The sequence below is a fragment of the Labrus mixtus genome, chromosome 12 (genome assembly GCF_963584025.1).
Source record: "Labrus mixtus chromosome 12, fLabMix1.1, whole genome shotgun sequence".
NCBI classification, from domain to species: domain Eukaryota; kingdom Metazoa; phylum Chordata; class Actinopteri; order Labriformes; family Labridae; genus Labrus; species Labrus mixtus.
The window spans coordinates 26,818,595-26,833,352 of record NC_083623.1 but is presented as its reverse complement, the minus strand read 5'-3'; positions in this window follow the sequence as shown (position 1 = coordinate 26,833,352).

Sequence of the window (14,758 nt, the reverse complement as noted above, 5' to 3'; positions counted from 1 at the left end):
GCGCGCCGCGGCCCGTCAGCGGCACGCACTACGTTGTACTTAGCTTCCACTCTAGTCAATCATTGTGTTCACACAGGGCGCGCTGCGGTCCGTCTCCGGCCCGTGCCACCAATGGCACTACGCTCTGCTCCGTTTCAAATACGCAGCGAGTCTATTTTCACCGGAGTACACTGCAGGCACGCGTCAAGCTGGACAGAATATGACAGCCCGGACAGGAAGTCAGACAAGGAAACGCACAGAGCATCCGGGCAATTTCAAAATAAAACACAATATACGGACTCGTGATCGTATTGTTCATCACTTTATCAACATTACGTCAAAACAGGAACCGAATTAACAACAATTCATCCTCAGAAAGACAAAGCAACATGTTGTTTGCATGTTTTTCTCTTTATTCCCGTGGGATCTTGTAGTTCTCCTGTGATGTGTCATGGGTGCGCTGACGTTCCAGAAACGGATCCAGTGTGAGTGGGCGCGAGCCGTCCGACGGAGCAAAACCGTGGCACTGACGGACCACGGCACGCACGGAGTATGTGTAAATTGGGGGTTAGAGGCGAGGGCTAAAACATAAAACTGGAAAATACACACTGAACAACAGTTACTGGTGACAATGGAGTCAGAAACAGTTTTTCATTTTTAAAAGCTTTATTCATTATAACAGGTATTCATCTATTTGAAGTAACTCACCTCCACATGTGAGTGTCACACCAATGTGAACAACTGAACATGTGAATAATGAACACATAGCTTTCTATCTGCTTCTGGCATCCTCATGTGACCCTTGATTTATAAGATGACATATTTCTTCACCATGAGGTTCATAAATAACACAGGTGGTAGGTGTGATTGTGTAAGCTGGGGGTGCTTCTGTCTGTGCATGTGGAATACAACATTGTCTTGAACGCACTGCAAAGCGGCCTTTCTCAAAAAATATAGCCTCTCATTAAATGATGTTGGAGCAGTCATTCAGCATCTCATTAATCATTGGCAGTTGTTGCACCCGATGCAGCACCGTGCTGACAAAGCACTTCTGGAAATATATAGCCCTCCCAGATAAAGGTGATTTCTCATTGCATTCCTCCTCCATCTCACATGCATGTATTCTGTCAGTCTTCTGGAAGTGTTCTCCACCTCTGCAGTAACTAAGGTTTGAATTCTTCTTCAGTAAAAACTTTAATCTCTTTAAAAAAAAAAAGAAATCTGTTTAGCCTAAGGCCAAATACAGCTATCATCCAAACAGGGAAAGCCTCTTTTAAAATGAAAGAAAGCTTCCCCACGGCAGATGTGAAGGAGTGGCAAAGAAATCAAATTAAAAACAAAAATTACATAAGCACTTTAAAACATCTTTATAATGTTTTATTTTGTTTTTTTATTAAAATGTAGGTCAGCGGATATTCAAAAATATTCTTCTGCCTTTAACAAATGTAATAAAACAAAACCAACAGTGAGTGAGTTCAGCATACCTTTTACTTTTCATGTTCAGTCAGTGCAGTTAGCCTGGAAGAGCAGATGAGTTGTACTCACTGCCTCAAAATGACAGGAGGCGTTGTCCTCCGTTTGTCCAATAAAGATGAGTTGGGGGCTCAAGGCCATTGCACACAGAGTCAGTTATTTTTTGTTCGAAATTGACATTTGTTAAAAAAAAAACAAACAAAAAAAACGATCTCATGTAATGTCAACCATGTTGGCACACTGACTCAGAAGATTTTTGTCTGTCATCTTTTTTCGGAACAAGTTCAACTTTCTCAAATTTTTCACATCAGAGTTTATGTGCAAGGTGTTTGTTCAGAACGTTTTTTTTTTACAGATCCAAAAAACGCATTGAAAAAACCACTCAGTGTGCAAAGGCCTTTAGTATTACCCTCCACTCAGCACCTGTTAAAAAGTCACTCTGCCAGCGTGCTAGCCCAACAAAAAATGTGTTCATGCAATCAGGATATGGATGTAATGTAGCGTTAAGTGAATGCTTTGACCATTAGCCAACTTGGATTTCCTGTATTGACTTTGTTTTTCTATTTTAAAAAATCCCTTTTATTTGGCTTTCAATCCATTTAAAATCCTTAATTAAGCAAATAAAATAATAGCATTCTTCATCACATATATTTCTTATGGGTGCTAAGGGTGTGCTTTAGCCATCTTAGGGTTGGCTATAGCACCACCAAGACCCTCCCTGGAACAGCCTGATTACTCCTACTTTCAGTCTTAAAGCTAAGCTAGGTTAGCCTCCAGTTCAGTGTTGAATGATTCAAGTATTTCCAAAGTGTTGAACAATCTCTGTAAATCTTCAGTACAGTTATTATGAAGGTGTAAATAGTCATGAAGTCCAACATCTTCAAGCCATCAGAGATTAAACTAAATTAAATAGATTAAATTCTATTCACATTTGTCTTCCTGGTCCTCTCCTTTAGTGAGAAATGAAGAAGCCTTAATGAAGAAGAGGGATGAGATTTTATTTTTGGTGTATATTTCTGTACCTGTCCTGGTATCATCCTATGTGTCACACTTGCCTTTTCCCCAATGTGCCTTTCTGTTCTCTCTGTGTCATCAAACAACCCTCCGCCCCTTTCCCTTCCCTCGTCACTCTGAGGTGACTCATTTGGCTGCTGTTGATCAATCTGTCTGGGTGAAGGTCATTGGATTCTCTAGGGGGGGGGGGGGGGGGCTATCATTTTAGCCAGGCTCACAGCAGCATAAATCCATGGGGGGAAGACACTTAATAAAGAATAGATGGTCTCTCATCCAGAAAGGTTTCCTGAAAGTGATATAAACGGATATAAATAGAACAAATGTGCACCATGTGACCATCTTCTTCAGGAAAAGCAAATTTCCACATTTGGGGATGCCTTTTGTAATGTAAACTTTAGGGGTGTGCAGAGACGTCCATATCTGTATCTGTAATCAGATATGAACCTGGAAGTGGCCGTGGTTTATAGCATAAGTGTGCTTTTCTTTTTTAGCTTTCTTGCAACAATTGTCATAAAGGATGAGAACAGAGGTAATCACAACTGAACATTAGATGAAAGGAAGTCATGTTAATCCTGGCGTTCAAAGCATCACATTGATTTAATATAATTAATAATTATGAAACATATTACCTCCTCATACTGTCATTTTCTCTCTCACTTGCTTAATATTTTTAGTTTTAACTAAAGTTTCATGAACTGTCTGGACGCTTCAATGCTATTTAAATATTCTGAGTAATAACGAGCACATCTCTTTATCTGGAACGCACTTCCATGTAAATATTAATCTTTACACTGACACGAATAAACAAAGAGATGTTGTAGCGGATTCGGAGTATGTGAGGAAATGGCAAATCGACAGATGATTCAGCAGTTGGTAAGTCTGGGCATCAAAGCTGCACTGCGAGCCGTCTCAAATACGTTTATATCGTAGGACAGAAAAAACAACCCAACCAAACATCTTCCATCACTTCATGTGTGGGGGTTGATTTCACGACATGGTTCGGGTACTATGGTCATCTTCGATGGAATTATGGATATGGAACAATATTGACTTGCATCACCATACATCAAGGAACACTTTGTCTCGAATCACCGGTTCTTTCATGATAATTATCCAAACTTTTATTGCGTCTATGGCAATCAATTGGGTGAAAACTATGCCAGAGTTGCCGGATTTGAACCCAAACAAGCTTCTTTGGCACATGATGAAAGTGGTAAAGCTGCAGACATAGTGATGAGACTCCAGAAGCAGCACAGTCAAAATAAAAAAAAAAAAAAAAAAAATAGAGGAATGAGGCAATATATGTTCACTTACATTCACGACTGTGTAAATTCATTTGTGAGATATGTTTAGTTTCTCATATGTTTGTGGCTCAGTTGGTAGAGTCGTCGTCTCTCAACAGGAAGGTCAGCGGTTGGATCCCCAGTTCCTGTAGCCACATGTCCAATGTGTCCTAGGGAAAGACATTTAACCCCAAATTGCTCCTGCTGCTTTGTCAGCAGCTTATAAATGTTTATGAATGTGATGAGTTAATTCTGATGGTCTCTACATAGCACCGCTGCCATCAGTGTGTGAATGTGTAGGTGTGACCTGTGGTGTAAAAGAGCTTTGAGTAGTCAGGAGACTAGAAAATAAATATACAAGCGTAAGTCCATTTACCACCTCCTTCAGCTCCCAGTACTCACTGATTCTTTCATCCTCAGAGACATTTGTATCTCTAGTCAAAAGACTAGAAAAGCGCTAGTATCACCATTATCTGTATTTATTACATCATTGTTCATCTTTATCATAGAGAGTGTGTGTGTGTGTGATTGTGATTGTGTGTGTGGGTTTACATATTCACATTCTGAAATGCGGTGACATGGAGGTGTCTGCTCCGAAGATGACATCTTTAAACTCATCAACAGAACAGACCCCCCCCCCCTCCTGTTAGCTCCAGAGAGAACAATAACAGACAGGTCACACACATTTTATACACATCAGTTACTGACGGATATACTGGGACTTTGAGAAGGAGAGGCCCTAATGGTGAGGTTGCATGCTTTGCGCATGTCACCAAATATTTGGTTATTCCCATGGAAACTAGTATTTTATTAAATTTACCAGTAAAGTGAAGTCCTGCAATTTCAGCACCGCCCCACACATTACCATGGCTGCTGTATGAGCTTTGAGTAGTAAGAAGATGAAAAAAACAAAAAAACAAGCTCAAGTCCATTCACCATCTACACAAATGAGTGAAAGAAAATATAGTGATGAGGAGGGCCATAGTGGAGATGGGATGTGATTTGCTATTAAAAATTTAAATTGTTTATCTCACTCTGTTTCACTTCTGACTATTGGACTGAATTCTTTCACAGAGTCCAACGTATCATGAGAGAATATTAAATGCTCAGTATTTGTATTAAAAACTAGTCATATTGAAAAAGAGGAAGCATAAAAAAGGAACAAAACTGGTGCAATGATACATCCACTAAACACTAGGAAGAAGACTGATCCATGTAGAGGATCTTGTTGGTACTCAGAGGTTTTATAGGAAGGTAGAGTTGTTAGTGTGTAAATCTTTTTTGACTGGTTGGCACCAAGAAGATCAATTTGAACAAAATACATTCTGACTTGTGGTGCCACTTCATAAAGAGACGATGGTGTAGATTAATAAACATTTTAGAAAAGAACATTTACAGTAATAATGTAAACTAACACAAATAATGGAAAAGAACAGAACAAGCCTGCTACTGAACCTGCTTTGTCCCATGTATCAGCACGTCACTGTCTTTTGTAGACAGACTCTTTTCTGTCTTTGTCTTTTGTACGTTTGAATGGCAGCCTGATGACGAGGGAGAAACTACAAATTGACGTACAGCAGCTGTGACTGAGCTTCTCAATGAAGACGTCCGTCTTTCAAGTCTGGCTGCATACAGTATTCATGGGGAGTGAATGCTAAATTAATCAGGACTTCCTCCCTCTCCCTCAGACTTCCTTTCAAGTGTCTTTTTTACTGAATGCAAATCTTACATTTCACACCTACAGTTTTTTTTCTCTCTCTGTGTTTTTTTCTCTTTTCTGGAACATCTATGGATCTCCCACCTACTTCTTTCCCTCCTTTTCTTACATTCTGTGCAGCTTCTCCGCCCCCTCTCTCCTCGGATGCTTTCGGAAATGTTCCTCTACTCTTGAGCGCTCATCCTGTTGGGTTCTGTATTGGATTCCAATCCTCAGTTACATAATAGTCGGAACAAAAGTGTAATGAAAATGAATGATAACGAATGGGAATGAATAAAAAAGAATGTCTTATGTCTCATGTCTAATTTATTTTCTATGAAATCACCACTAAAGACGGACTAAACTGTGCCAGCTTTACATCGACCATGAGATCGCCTGCATGTTACAATGAAGGCATTTGAATCTGAAAATGGAATTAAAACTAAATAAGCCAGGAGTGACTGGACTGAGGTGTGACAAACAGGAAGAACTACAAAGTAAAACAGGAAACACTAAAGACAAGACTACACACGGGAGTAAAGATACATGAGTAAGGAAAAGACAAAATGAAACAGAGCAAAGTAACAGTGACAAGAAAATGTCCTTCAACAGGCAGATACTGTCGTGTGTAACAGAACATAGTGGGATGTGATATCTCTCAGGTTAGAAACGACAAAGAGCAAAAGGTGCTGGACAATGACTCCTTTTATTCAGTGTTCGAGTACAACACACTTCTTCCACAGGAGACACTCTACAACTGCATATAACACCACCACCTACAGGCGGAACAGATAACACAGCACCCTATAACTGTAAAATCATTCTGCCATACATTATATGCTTGTTTAAAGGTTAACACACCTTTCTGGTTTAAACACCACAGAGACTTCAAGCAGAACCAGACTCATGTTGAACAGCCGTCCGCCTAAACAGTTTGAGCTTGGAAAGAGGACATTTGTCTGCATGTAGAGAGACATGCAGACAGAAGGAGAAGAGACAAACAGCAACAACCCCACAAACTACAATGAATAAGAATGAGCCAGTAATAATGGTAAAGTATGTGTAATGTTAGTAGTAACAACAAAGGGTGATAAAATACTGATCACTCTCATATTACCATTAGCAACTTTAATGGGAATACATTGGATAGGACTAATAATGTTAAAGGAAGAATGTGCAAAAATGTCCTAAACATGATGTAAACACAGCTCCGACAACAGTACAGCTTGCAGGACTCAAGCTTCCCACTCATCTTAGACAGTCATTTACACAGGATGTACTTGATCTCTGCTGTATTTATGTTTAAAATGTTGCACATTCTTAATAGCTGTTCAACTTTGATGTACTGAATATCAGCACTGCTGTGATTCGGTCATATGCATTGAGTTCCACTGAACCCTGTGGCACTCCTGGAGTAGTGGGAATATCCAAAATACCGTGTGATCATCATCACTCATTGTTGAGTATGACTGTTCTCCTGTATGTTCCTTGTGGGTCTTGAGCCTCATATTTTGGTGTAGTGTGGGCAGGAGTGAGTGGAGGTGGTGGAGGATCTCTCCTTTCTCTGTCTGTGTTTGTCTTCTGTAGTGCGGTGGAGGTCGTTCTCATATATGGCAGCACCTTCACAGACAAGCTGTCTCCAAGGCGACCAATGGGTTGTTTTGGTCTTTCAGGTTTCACAGGTGTTGTTACACCTTTTCTGTCACCTCCGGCAGCATGTTGTCCTGTGAGCAGCTGGGAGTAGAGGACTGACAACATCAGTGAGTGCTAACAAACAGCTTCAATGGAGACAGGACACAGCTCCTGACAGGCAGTTTACAGGTGAACTGGATGTAAAAATACAGATTTATTTTTTAAACAGTCATTCATGATATTCATAAATAATCATGAATATACTATTCCAAACCATCTTTAATATCATCACCAGTACCTCAGTACCATCAACATCATAACGTGTGAAGGTATTTAGAACTGGCTCTTTTCTCTGCTTTTTTTTGAAGATTGAAAGGGACCTTCAGAGTCACCTTGATGATGCAAAACCCTGATAGATTCATACAAATGACATAGATTCCCAAACCAACAGTACACAACCTGACAAATGAGCACCGTTAATCTAAATACCCCCTTGTCAACACAAAGTAGATGTAGGCAAAGGTCAGACAGAGCAAACATTTACAGCTGTCATGCAACATTAGGTTTCCATTTTAGCTTTACACAGCATACTGAGGTCAGGGTAAATCTTTTTCTCGGGCTGTAAGGACAACAAGAAACAAAGAAAAAAGAACCCATTACTTCCTCTCTTTTTATATCCCACCTGGTTAAGTCCAAGTTGCTATGACCCAGCAGATGACGGGGTGTTCAGGTTCACACCAAAGACAGTATAAAACATGGACTTAGTCTCAGTGATATCAGACATTGGCTTCAGCAGCCTAGTTTTAAAGCTGTTTCCATATTGGAAATGCTGTCTGAACCAAACGTTCGGTCAACATATCAAGTAAAAGTCAATGAGGTGGAGCTGATGCAGGTTGATACCGCAGGCTGCGGTACCGTCTCCCCGATGGCAGGAGGCTGAAGAGGCTGTGTGAGGGGTGGGTGGGGTCACGCACAATGCTGGTTGCTTTGCGGGTGAGGCGGGTACCGTAGAGGTCCAGAAGAGAGGGGAGTGGGACACCGATAATCTGTTCAGCAGCCTTCACTGTGCGCTGCAGGGTCTTGCGGTTGGCAGCAGTGCAGCTCCCAAGTCACACAGTGATGCAGCTGGTCAGGATGCTCTCGATGGTGCCTCTGTAGAAGGAGCACATGATGGTTGGGGGGGCTCGTGCTCTCTTCAGCTTGCGGAGGAAGTAGAGGCGCTGCTGGGACTTCTTAGCCAGTGATGTGGTGTTGGTTGTCCAGGAGAGAGCCTCACTGATGTGAACCCCCAGGAACTTGGTGCTGCTCACTCTCTCCACAGCAGCACCGTCGATGGTCAGTGGGGGTTTAGGAGTGGGGACTCTCCGGAAGTCGACAACAACCTCCTTGGTCTTGTCGACGTTCAGGAAGAGGTTGTTGTCTCTACACCATCTGGCCAGTTGGCTGACCTCCATCCTGTAGTGCGTCTCATCGTTGTTGGAGATGAGACCAACCACTGTTGTGTCGTCCGCGAACTTCACAATGTGGTTGCTGCTGAAGGATGGAGCGCAGTCGTGGGTCAGCAGCGTGAAGAGCAGGGGGCTGAGCACACAACCTTGGGGGGCCCCAGTGTTCATGACGGTGGTTTTTGATGTGCTGCCACCGACCCGCACTGTCTGAGGCCTCTCGCTGAGGAAGTCCAGCAGCCAGTTGCACAGGGAAGTGCTGAGCCCCAGCTGGTCCAGTTTGCCGATCAGCTGCTGAGGGATGATGGTGTTGAATGCTGAACTGAAGTCTATGAACAGCATTCTGACGTATGAGTTTTTGGTGTCCAGGTGGGTGAGGGCTGGGTGAAGAGCAGAACAAATGGCATCCTCGGTGGATCTGTTACCTCGGTATGCAAACTGGTAGGGGTCCAGGGTGGCGGGGAGGGTGGATTTGATGTGGGCCATGACTAACCTTTCAAAGCACTTCATGGCGATGGGGGTCAGTGCAACGGGTCGATAGTCATTGAAAGTGGATGGTGAGGGCTTCTTTGGAACGGGTATGATGGTGGTGGCTTTGAAGCACGACGGAACAACAGCCTGACTCGTGAAGACATCTTTGAGTTCCTCTGCACAGTCCTTCAGCACACGGCCAGGAATGTTGTCTGGACCTGCAGCCTTGCGGATGTTGATCTTGGAGAAGGTTCTCTTCACGCTGGCTGCAGTCAGGCACAGGGTCTGGCCGTGGGGAGGGGGGGTGGTCTTCTGTGGGGGCGTGCTGTTGTGTGCTTCAAACCTGGCAAAGAAGCTGTTGAGGTCGTTCAGCAGAGAGGTGTTACTGTCACAGGTCTGTGGCTTGGGTTTGTAGTCCGTGATGGTCTGGATACCACGCCACAGGCTCTGCGCGTCTCTGCTGTCCTTGAAGTGTCCGGTTATTTTAAGTATGTAGCTGCGTTTGGCTTCCCTGATGCCACAGGACAGGTTGGCCCTCGCTGTTCTCAGGCAGGCTGCGTCCCCAGCTCTGAAGGCGGTGTTCCTGGCCCTCAGTGGCCCGCGTACCTCTCCTGTCAGCCATGGCTTCTGGTTAGCCCGGGTGGTGATGGTTCTGTTGGTGGTGACATTAGCAATGCATTAGCTAATGTAGGAGGTAACAGTGTCAAAATACTCCTCAATGTCTGTGTGGTTGTTGTAGGTGGCTGCCTGCTTGAACATCTCCCAGTCTGTGGTATCAAAGCAGTAGTGCAGCAGAGGCCCCCTCTGGCCACACACGTACCTGCTTCAGAACTGGTTTGGTGACTTTAACCCTGGGTCTGTAAGCTGGAATTAGCATTACACTGATATGGTCAGAGTGGCCGATGTGGGGGAGGGGTGAAGCTTTGTAAGCACCTTTAACTGATGTATAAATAATGTCCAGAATGTTACCGTCTCTTGTGGGAAAGGTCACGTGTTGGTGGAAGTGGGTTAAAACCGTCTTGAGATTTGCATGGTTAAAATCCCCAGCGATGATGAAAAATCTGTCTGGGTGGGCTGTCTGTTGCTCACTGATGGCGTTGTAAAGTTCCCAAAGTGCGTCGATTCTATCAGCGTTGTTGGTGGTGGGGGGAAATATACACAGTGACCAGCAGAGTCTGTGTAAGCATCACAAGCATCACTGATGTAAACACAGACTCCACCACCTTTCTTCTTTCCTCCTTTAATAAGGATTCTGTCCAAACGGTAGCATGTGAATTGTTCAAGCTGAACGGCGGAGTCTGGGATGCGTTCGTTCAGCCATGTCTCTGTAAAAATGTATGCGCAGCCGTCCCTCACGTCACGGTGCGCAGCTCTCAGTAGCTCTATATGGTCCATTTTATTGTCCAGAGATCTTACATTTGCCAGTAGAAGAGTTGGAAGAGCGGACCTGTGTGGTATTGTCTCGCTCTTATGCCTCCACGTTTACCTCGCTTTTGTTTCCGCTCGCACCGTTTACGTTTACATCTCCTCTCCGGGGGGTAAACTGGCTCACGAAGCAGTCCTAAAGTTTGAAGCTGTTGTCTTAGTGATTCGGGTAATAACTCCACAGAAAGGCTGTTACTGTTTAAGTCCAGTAAAAATCGACGGCTGTAATTGTGTTTTTCCATAGTAAAACACGGAGAAAAGTCAAAAGAAAAGTTAGAAAAAGAAGAAAACACCGCTCTATCGGGAGAGAGAGGGGCCGCTGCGACTGGTCGCGCCGCCAGTCAGTCAAAGACATGCAGGATGATGTGTCTGTGCGTCTGTAATGTGTCTGTAATCACAGTTAGATGAAACATCAATGAGGGTGAACCTGAGGTTGACCTTCACCTACTTGCGGGCACTTAAAGACCTGCTTGGGATGAAGAGTGACTCAGAGTTGGACTGCTTTCTTTTTTTCAATTATTTTATTTTAATTCATTTTACCCCAAACAATAGACACCATGCAGCCAAGACAGTACCTGCTGACAGTTGGACTGTTTTCTGTCGGAAAGGCAGCGGCCAAACACGGGCTTGTGCTAGCTTGCAAAAATCATCTGTTATTCCAATACAACGAATGTCATATTAGATAAGATATAAGGTAGCTTGCAGAGTAGGTACAAGAATTAAACATACACGTTAAGTCCTGCTATCGACCATGCAAATAACTTTGCATTTCAGGTTGTGCATAGAAAGGTGATGCTGCACATGGTTGCTGGGTATGGGGTGTGTGTCTTGATAACGTTGGTGGACTAATTTGTGGATCAGATACTGTATGTGTGATTAATGTACATTTGAATAACACCTCCTTCTGCCCCAGTCCAGTGCCTTTCACCTTTCCTAAGTCCCGTCTCTTCTCAGCTTCCAGACCAACTTCCATATTCCATACACAGGGACTTGAACCAGTGACCCGCCGGTCCCCAACCCAAGTACCTACAGACTAAGCTTCAGTCGCCCCCATTCTGATCAAGATGCATCCTGGGCAACTTCCTTTGGAGCTTTTCTGGAATAGACGTAGCACGAAAAAGATTTCTTTCATGAATTTTGGTGATTTCTTTATTAATGAATTTTTTTTTTATTCTGATGGTAATGATGGTACATGTCAGTACCCTTTAATATAGCAGCTGTTCATGATGTTATTTACCTGCTTTTGACACCACCTGTGAAATCAATAACATTCCCAGATGCTTCCTTCTTGTAAGTCAGCAATCATTTTATCAAAGCCCTTCAAAAGATGTGGGACTAATGTCTCCCTCACTCCCTGCCTGTCTTCTTTCCTGCTCTGCCCCAGTTTCTCTGTTTGTCTTATACTCCTTTCAGTTTTCCACCCTCTTCCTGTTCCGTCAACACAGAGGCGGCAGCCTGATTGCAGAGCTGCACAGAACACAGATGTTGATTGACAGACATTTTTGTGGAGTTGAGATCAAATTTGACCAAATTAAGGGGAAGGTTGCTTTGATGAAAAGACTGGAATGGGAGCCAATCATATCTAATTCTACTAACGAGGCTCTTCATCAGCCATGATAAGTAGGGCATATAACATCTCTGAAAGTATGCATGCTTGGGGAAAAAGAGTGGAAATTTTGGGTTAAGCATAAAATAACTTAACATCATGATTTATAAATGAGACCATTAAATCCTTATCACCATTGCAATTTTTGAGGCAATGTTTCATCCTTACAAATAAATCATTCATTTTCTCAGTCTGTTGCAGACTGTTGGATACATAAACTAGTAGTCTAAGAAATATCAAACGCTTGTTCAGGGGAAGATGCACTATGAATTTGGAGCCTGTAAAAAAATACCCCTACCCCCCCACCAGAGAAAGAAAACATGATTTTGACAAAGAGTAGGTTCCTTTATATATCGTACAAATGCTTGCATTAATATTTTTAATCATAATTAATTTCACTCCCTTGTTGTTGCTTACAACTATGCTGTTAGAATTGGTCGTCTCTCAACCGGAAGATCACAGGTTTGATTCCCAGCTCCTTCAGCAACATGTCCAATGTGTCCTTGGGCAACACACATCTTTCCCCTAAATTCCACCAGATGCGTGTTCGGTCTGTCTCCGCACTGCAATGGCTCCGCTGTGCTGCATCTCAGCTCCAGTCAGGAGCCCTCTGTAGCAGATACACAAGGCTTCTATGTTTGCCAATGGCGGAGCATGGTGCATCAATTTACAACATAAATATCGAGTAGGACAGGAAGTCACACACCGAAACAACAGTAACACATCCTTTTCTTTTCAGAATTAACACTCCGTTTTGACGGTTGGGAACAATGACCTTATGTGTGTTTGATATGTGTTTGGTTTTTATACGGGTTTTATACCACATACAGGGCCAGATTTACCAAGCTCCCAATTAAAGAGTACTAAATTGCGTGTTCACTCCAAAAGTTTGCATGTTTGGTTGGTGGGCCCTGGAAAAAGGTATCGAAGACGGGGGTACAAACAGCGGTGAGGTCTCCCAATTCAAGCGTCCTACAGAGTAGCAGCAGTGGGCTTTAGAGGGAGGTGACGAGTGCATTATGGAGAGGAGCACACCAGAGGGGGCGAGCTGGGAGAGAGACGCGCGACCCTAGAAAAAGGAAATCCCCAGTTTAAAATGTAATGTTGGTGAAAAGAGGGAAATAGGAAGACATATATGTAAATGTTGAAATTCTATAGAATGCAGAGGCTGTGGATGTTCAGTTTTCTTTGGATATATGGCAACAACAGCCTGTAGTTTAATCATGGTGTTTCTCTTCGTTAACGATTAGAATATTGAATCAAATTAAAAAATAAATGCATGACATTTATTTTTCTGTCATTTGAAACATGTAAACACTTGTGGGGAAAAACGCGATCTTTATGCCTTCTTTTGTTGTGCCTCTGTCTCCTCCTACAATAACAGCAGCCTGTTGTGTGTAACACTGGTCTCCTGGGTTAGCACGTTCTTTTCAAAGGTGTTAAATTCACAATCACCACAATTTTTGCCAGGTTTGGTAAATCACAATGCGTGTACTAACTTAACTTGTTTGCATTTTCTCCTCCCAGTATTTTGCACTTTAGGGCAGAAACGCCCCATATTGCATATTCATTAAGTCAAACGTACTAAATGGACAATGTGTGTTGTTTTGCTCATTTGAGCAACCCTCACTACGCGCCGTTAATAGATCAGATAGCACTTTTTTTGCTGGTGGTATCAACTTTGCACACATTTTAAGACACGCAAACCTTTAGTAAATCTGGCCCACATTTTATTATCTCCTGCTGTCACAAGTGTAATCGATATGAATGTGTATGAATGTATTAGTTATTACTGCTGGACACTTTACACAGCAGCCTCTACCATCAGTGTGTGAATGTGTAGGTGTGACCTGCAGTGCTATAGCAGCTCAAGTCCATTTGCCATTTACCAGAGATAAATCAAAGTAAAGACAGAAGAAGCAACTTTATGAAGAAGATCTATCAGTGTAAATGAAAGTAAAAATGAACATTCAGTTGCAGTCAGGTAAGGGTAACATTCACTTGACCTTGAATGAACAGATTTGGTAATTGGAGTGTGTCAAACCCAGATAAGCATTGACCAGCCCTCTCTAATCACCTTGTGATTACAGGGAGGGGTAAAGGTGTAATTGGGAGGGGCAGAGATTTGATCGAGTTGTTGTTGGTGCGGGTAGATAAGCTGTCAACGTGTCAGCAGCTATGTGACCGTGTGTGACAAGCATTCACATCTCTGCTAATTGATTTTGACACCGTCGCTGAGAGAATATATTCATAAATTGCTGTTTTCACGGTGGGTGGCTGTTGAGCTATTTTAATTCAGCAGCACAATCATCAACATGGCAGGAGTCTGACACTGAAGCTCTATCTCAAGAAAAGGGGTTCTCTCAAATCAGCTTATTAATCTATGTGTACCTGCATTATGTTAGATACTGTATGTTAGAAGGTGATGGGAACCATGTTTTAAGTGAACATGAGGGTTTTGTAATCTCCGCCAGGCCCAGACTTGGGTGTGGTAACGTGTGACGTTCAGTGAGAGGATAAAAATATTGGATATCAGACTTCCGGCTACGTCGTGGTATAGAGTAGTCACTGCTCCTGAGAGCTCCCCCCGTGTTTTCACTTATTCTACACATTTCTTCCACCATGGTTAAAATAATTTGTTGTGGCACTCAATATTGTCATCATCCACCTTAAATTACTCAAAGGAGATTCTAAAGCAAGAAATAAAGTAGCTGACAGCGAGAGTGAAGGACTT